This window comes from Macadamia integrifolia, chromosome 10 (genome assembly GCF_013358625.1).
Source record: "Macadamia integrifolia cultivar HAES 741 chromosome 10, SCU_Mint_v3, whole genome shotgun sequence".
Lineage (NCBI taxonomy): Eukaryota > Viridiplantae > Streptophyta > Magnoliopsida > Proteales > Proteaceae > Macadamia > Macadamia integrifolia.
In genome coordinates this window covers 15,033,675-15,040,322 of record NC_056566.1, presented here as the reverse complement: position 1 = coordinate 15,040,322, position 6,648 = coordinate 15,033,675, and positions in this window count along the sequence as shown.

Sequence of the window (6,648 nt, the reverse complement as noted above, 5' to 3'; positions counted from 1 at the left end):
GAGATGTATTTTGATTCCCTATCTATCTATCTGTGTAAGATATATGTAATGCTGTCTCCTTCAATTATTCTATTTGTTTTAAGTTTCTTTAGCTCTTCCATTTTATGGGAAAAAAAACAAATCTTTTACGTGCGAGATTTTTATTGGGAGAGGGTTTTCTATGCCACCAGTGTGAGAAAATCTCTCATGCCACATTATTCGAAATGAGAGAGTGTCAGTGTGAGACTCGTTTGGTTAGAATATAAAAGGTGTGGAAAACATCCTCACACTGCCGGCATGTGAATCTTTTTCTTTTATATTATATATGCTAATAAAATGTGTGGATGATCAAGGTCAAGGATGTGGTGTAGTAATGACAATGGGCCAGCTCTGTGGTTCCAAAGCTTAATTAGTGGTTTTATAATTTGGGATCAGAAGAGATTTCATCATCAATCCATCATCTTGATTGTTTTAATTAATTTTTTGTTGTTAGTTCAAGCATGGCAATAAGAAACCCTTAAACTAAAGAGGAGTAGCAATGGATATCTACCTAACCTTTCCCTTCCCACTCGTGCATTCTTGATGCCTGGAACTTGACTAAAGCCCTTTTTTCATAGAATTGAAGTGGTGTGAAAGTAAAATAAAAAATTTCATTGTAAAGTGAAATAAATTGAAATGAATAAAAGTTACGGAAAAACAATCCCACGACACTGGAGTGTGGATTCTTTCTCATATCCTCTCAATTATTGTCTTTGCATACACTTCTATTGGTCTAAGTGTTGGCATAATGGTCAGTGGTCACATGACCAGGTAGTATTCTTTCACCCAAAAAAATTTTGACGTGTATGATTTATAGTACAAGTGATGCAAACACATATCAAAACATGTAGTACCCACAATAGAGAGAAAGTGAGAGATAATTATTTTCCTTAATATTTTTGATTGAAAAATGAAGTAAAATTTAAGGGAAAATGATGGCTACACGACAGTACAATCATCCATCTCAAACTCCCTCTTCTCCCTTATCTTGTGGGACCTTTGCATACGAATTATGTGACACCACTCCCCACACCCTGTTGGCTTGATGTTGGGGATTCCTTTCCACCCCAACAGTGTAGCAATTTTCTCGTTTCGATTTAATTTTACTTCATTTCATATCTAACTAAACATGACCTAAGCCATGATTTTTTTCTTTTCTTTTAAAAAAAAAAAAAAAAACTACTGAGTATATTTTTGAGGTGGGGGAATGGGGAGTCAGGGTACTCACCTATTGAGTCTTAACTACTTGTTCTATATGAAAGGACTTGAAAGGAAAAGCATGCTTAATGATGGGAAGGAGGTGTAGTCAATGGTAAAGAAGGCAAATACTCTAGAATTCTTTGAATATCACTTAGCTGATGTCGATAAAGTGAAATAGCCAATAAAATATTATTAGAGTTTAACCAAAGACTAAAATTATCAGATGGAGATAACTCAAGGGTATATAAAGATGTATCTAAGCTCTCAGGTAACCGATATAAGACTATAACTCTACAACTCAATAATATTTCAAGGAAAAAAAAAAGAACTCCAAAAGATGGACTTTGCCACTTCTCTTGGTGGGTGTACTTTTTGGCTGGCTGAAGCATGTGCTGCAATTGATCACAGATGATAAAATATAGTATTTAAAAGCAGTTTAGTCCTATTTTATAAACAAAATGCAGTCAATTGCATCTATCAATCTTGCAGCTTTAAGAAAAGAAAATAAAAATTTGCCACTTCCAAGCTTCATGTGAAGCAATTGGACAGTCTTTATAAACACAGACTTGGTTTTTTTTTGGGAGTTCTCAACTTGTACTTAATGTCAACTAGAATAACATTCAAATTAGACACCCACAACCGTTTATAATATCTAAAGATTCTTTCTAAATTTTAATCACCCATGTCTATGTTCTCTCTCTCTCTCTCGTAGACAAATCCTCCCACATTTATTTGTCACAAATCTTGTATTAGTGGTTGCATAAGCACTGATCTAATGTATATTTTTCTTTCTTCTTACTATTTTCCCCCTTTAATATAGAAATCAAGAAATCAATGGGTCTAGAAAATTGGAGATTACCTACTTGAACTTGACATTAATCATGCTTAGACGGATGGTTAGATTACTTCATGACTTTCGTCGCATAATCATTTTATAATATTGTTTAAGAATCTTATCTTATGATAATCATAGACACTATTGACCCATGACATTTATATCCTAATTGGTGCATGAATCAATTTATAAGTTGGTTTTGGCAAATTATATAAAGAAATTACAGTCAAGAATGAACTAAGTAAGCAAAATTTAAGTAGCTTGAAGGGGGCATCCATCTTTTACTTAATTTGGCCTCTCCATTAAGTTTTAGTGATTTGATTCCTCTAAAGGTACTTTCTATACACCCATGGTCTTCAACCTAAAAGTATGTATAACTTCATATGATGAATAATTAAGAAAGAAAAAAAGGATGGTGGTGGAGAAGAATGCAACATGGATTTGTTTTTTGTTTGTTTTGATTCTTTTGCAAGGTGGGGTGAGGTGTTATCTTGGAATGGTTGTCAAGGAAAGAAGAGGGAATCAACTAAGGGTGATTTGAGTGGTGTAGTAACTTTCTAATAGTAGGAAAAGATGTGAGATGTACAATTAGTGGGTGTAGAAAATTTTCTAATATTAGGATGATAAAATCAGCTGGCATGCCCATCTATGTTGGGTCTGATTGCACCTTAAGGTATTAATAATGCAATTAGAGATAATGAAAGCATGTGGCCAGGCATTATGAGAAAAAGGAAGTCCTTCTCTTGGTTATTGTTTAATGGACAATTCACTAGTTTTTTATATATATATATATATATAGTTTTTTGTGATTAAATTAGGCTATGGTGGTGATGTTATCGCTTGAGTAGGGGTTTCAGATTGCAGCCCAAACAATTGGACCAATCAGAAAAAAATTCTTAACAACTTGATTTTGGTTTGAAATTTTAGAAGTGTGTGGTGAGCGACTTTAATTTTATTCTTCATTGATAGTGAAACAGATCTTATTTCACTATGGACATATCATGTCGAATCGCATAAATTCTTGCATTATGTGATTATTTGTTTGTGATTTTCATCCCTTTCCTATGTCACTTTATGATTTCTTTTCTAAAACCTAACACCTTTACCATGAGTGGAGTGTGAAGTACTCCCAAACCAGAAGAAAAAGAATTTAAGGAAGGTTCTCCAAATGAGTCTCTAGCAACTACACCACATCCAGCACTAGAGAATTCTTGGAAAGCACTATAAGCATTTAAGTAATCAACCCAGGGGTGTGAAGGTAATAGATTTACCCATATAGATAAGAAGAGTTACAGTATACCAATATTGATCACAAGATGGAAATGAATAGTTATGAGAACTGATCAGTTGGTAAGGGATTGGGTCCTTATGGAATATTAAAGACAAAAGGATCAAAATTGTGTCAGAAGATATGTTAAGAAAATGGAAAGGGAATTGAACAGCTCCAAATAAACTAACCCAATAGACATAAAATATGAATAAACATAAAATGCATCCAATAGGAAAGGGAAATCAAAAGAGGAACTGGGTAAGCAGCACCTTTAAGACTAATTTCCACCAAAGTAACTTATACTTGGGTAAGCATTTGAAATGCTAAAGCTCGAGAGAGAGAGAGAGAGAGAGAGAGAGAGATTTTAACTTAGAGTTTCCAGTGTAGTGAGTAGTTGTGGTTGATGAGTTAGGGGGATGTTGGTGATAACTTTTTACCACTTGAGTTGGTCATAAGCTGCACGTTTGGGTTTGGCACGAGAACAACAATTTTCTATTAGATGTGAGTAGTTCGATGTGAAATTAGGATTAGGCTTAACGAATTCCAAGTTGAATTGACCTTTTTCTGATTTATTAAACCATGGATGGGTTCCATTGTTTAAGAAATCAGAATCAGCTGTGACTGGCCCTGATTCTCAACATTAAGGAGTGGCCTATACTAGTTTTTGGGACTGCATCACTGGTTTTGAGAAACCAAGTTTAGGGTTTGTGGGACTTGTTCCAGTCAATTCAAGTTTAAAAGCATTTATGGGCTCAAATCACAATCTTGATGATTTGTAAGGATTTATCAACCACTTTAATGTTTAAAATTAAGGCGGTGTTTGTTGTCAGGTAGCGTGCCTTTGCACTAGCACCTAGGCAATATGAGAGCATCAACGTATAAGGGCATGATAGTCTTTTCACATTATCATGTGACAAAGCGTAAAAGGGCATGACGCCAACCAGATAGCTATCTTTTCCTCTCAAAATTAATGATATTTAGTTTATATAAACTATAGAGGTTAATTTAATGAATAAATGGGCAACTAATTAAAAGATTGTAATTAATGGAGGTGAGGTGTTGAACATGATGTAGTTGCTGACCTTTGGAGTCTTCTACATATCAAAGTCACCCCAGAGGAAGCCCAGAAGGCATCTCTTTCCCCACATGAATAGACCTGTAAATACAGTTTTTGCTTTCACAGATGACGCATACACTTTGAGTCAAAATTGATAAATAAATGAGTTCATTGCTACCTAAAAATAAATAATTATTTATATGAGAAACAGAAAATAAAAAAGTGTTTTTGAAAGCAAAGGAAGTATTCCAAATTCAACGGATCTCTCTCATCTCTGTTTCTTATCGTCACGTATTCGCAATCAGATAAACCAGAAAAGAATTTTTATTTCTCTGCCGCCGATAATTTAGACTATGTTTGTTTCTTTTCTACAAAATAAATTTAGTATTGGAAGAAGACGTGTAGAATCTCCATATCAAACAAACAGACGCTTAATATTTCATTCTATTATATATATATATATATATATATGTATATATATAACTCTTCTAGACTTTTTAGATAACCTCAAAATTATATTTATACTTCTACCCCAAAACAAAAATGTTTATACTTATTGGAAGAGGTTCCCATGACGCCAATGTAAGAAGGAATTACAAGCATAAGGGTGTCAAATGGAATGATTTTGGGTGATTAGGATGATTTTTTTTTTTTACTCTGGTCTAAGGGGTCTAATCCTAGAACCGTCCCGTTAATTAAACAACCACAGCCAAAACTAGGATCTGATCCCATTTTCAATAATGGTTCTAGGTATTCAAGTCTCTGACATTGTAAGTAAGTCCAAATTTCATACAATTAACAATATGAAACTAATCCTAACTCATGAGTCATGAACTTGAATATTAAGTATGGTTTTAGGCACTCAGTCTCTATCCACTTAGTTTTTCCATTAAGTATACACCAACCCTGGATAAGTAAATGTAATATTAAATTGATACTAATAGTATCAGTTCCAGTTCCAGTTCCAGTTCCAGCCAATTACTTATTGGTCTTTCAATTCTGGGTCCATTGTGAACCCATCCCAGAACAAGTCCCAAAATCAGTTTTCAAAACTGTCCCTCCCATTTAGCAATGAAATCTGTTGGGTCTGGATTTTGGTGGGACTATTCTTGGTTTAGATCCCAAGTTGACATCATTGTCATATGATCAAAGTAGGAGAGAGAAAGCAATAAAAATCTACGCGAGAGAAAAATAGAACCCTAGCATCGTGGAAAACCTTTTTCAATACTTAATAGAAAAACTAGTAAATGATTGTTGGACGTCAATCATCATCATGTGAAGACAAGTTTTCTGGAATTAGGTTTCAACAAAGGCATGCTGATAGCTTAATTAACTTGAAAAAATATTTGCTATGTTCAATGTATTTGTGGGTAAGTCATTGAGATATGAGGAATTGACAACTTATAATAATTGAATCATAGATATATTTTTATTGGTATACAATATTTGACTGATATTACTACTATTTTATATATGGCTTTTCGTCTTTATACATATAATTTATATCATACATCATACTCCACAGATACCATATTTACTATTTGGTAGCGTTCTTTTTTAAGTACTGCAGATAATTTTAAAATTAATTAAGAGGAACAGGGGAAGAGGGAAACTATCCAACAATATAAATATAGATATAGGTATCTGGGAAAAAAAAAAAAAAAGAATTATAATTGATGTTGTGTTTGACCTTTAATCCTATGTTGCAGTAGTTAATTTTATTTGAGTAATTTGTTGTTCAATAGGAGGTCTGACCGTCTGACCACCATGGGAGTTGCAACTTGGGCCTGATGAAACCTAGGCTTGCTAAAAATATTATGGGCCTGGGCTGGACCTGGTCTGAGTAATCCCAACACAAAGTTAAGCAGTGTTGGGTAAGGGTTGAAGCTTGGGTCACAACTTACAACCTGGCCAGGCCCAAACCCTACAGGTAAACGAGAAAAATATTTAAGCCGACAAGGGTGGGTTTTCTCTCTCCCTCCTCACATGAAATGACTTAGCTCTTATGTCGTTTGCCTAGAGAACCTTCTCCTATGTTTTGTAATTCTATCTTCATTATGGCAAACATGGAGGCCATGGGATGTTGTGATGTTTTGCCAACATTTCCAACTAACACAATTAATATAAAATTGGGAAAAGTTTTTTGTCCGAGAGTGCAGCATTATATTAGCATAAAGGACAATGGGAGTGCACCAAGAAACATAAACTTGGCAGTGATTTGGGCCTTTCATTGGGTATGGGGCAGTCATTTTGCTCCATCCTAAGTTT